This window comes from Octopus bimaculoides, chromosome 1, assembly GCF_001194135.2.
Source record: "Octopus bimaculoides isolate UCB-OBI-ISO-001 chromosome 1, ASM119413v2, whole genome shotgun sequence".
NCBI lineage: Eukaryota > Metazoa > Mollusca > Cephalopoda > Octopoda > Octopodidae > Octopus > Octopus bimaculoides.
The window spans coordinates 128757077-128758122 of NC_068981.1; positions in this window are offsets into that span (position 1 = coordinate 128757077).

Below are 1046 nucleotides of genomic sequence, written 5' to 3' on the forward strand. Positions count from 1 at the left end.
TTTACATAAAAACCAAACTAGTTTCAACAATATTTTTTGCTCATCAATGGTAAAAGTTTAAAATTATGAATTAGAAAAACATCTTTAAAAGTTTCAATGTTGACAAATTAACATGTTCAAAACAGATAAATTTAGCATTATGAATTAGGAGGACAGGTGCAAGTTTGAATGTTCATAGCAGTCAATAATATAAATTATATATCAATTTGTATGAATGTACAAAGTTCATTAATGTTAGCAGTGATCGACAAGTCATACTGAGTTAAGAGGAAAAAAACAAGGGAGAAATGAAAATAGTAAAAAAAAAGGAATTTGGTTACAGTTTCTCTGATCCTCTTTCCGTAGACACTTTCGCTTGTAGTGTATGTTTTGGGATCAGATGTATTTATTATTTTTTCCGCAAGCGGATCTGATTTTTGATTCGTTAAAATACTGGTGACGTTTTTTGGTGGTCAAGCTTGTCATTCTGCTTGGTTAACTTCTCTGTGGAGGCGGTCATCAGTCATTGTGGTTGGTTGGTTGGTTCTCATAAAGGGTCATTTCGTTATATTTGCTGAAGTTCAGTTTTGATTGGTCTGGAGTTAGGTAACGTCAGCAACTGGTATTTGTAAAATTCCATTGGACTAGAGGTAGGGGACATCAGCAACTGGTGTTTGTATGGTGATTTGGAGTTACGGTTTCAGAACCCGGGTGGAAGATTGTAACTAAAGACTTGAGCTCATTTTTCCCTTTATGCCTACGTATGGTGAATTGCTTTTAGTAAGAGTATTATGCAAAAGTAATGCTCATAAGTTCTTGATAGCTGCAGAGTTTTCATTCGAGAACTATGCTATTCAAGCTTTCTATTTGAACTTTGCCCAAGAGTGACATTAAAAGAACCAGTCCGTTTGCTTTGAGGAGATCCAAATTGAATTTTTTTACAAAAAAAAAAATGATTTCATAAAATGGTTATAAAGAGCAAAGAGCTTACAGCTACTTTCTATGCTCTATGTTATATATTTTAATAATTACTGGTATTTTTGTATTTTATATATTATATATGTAAA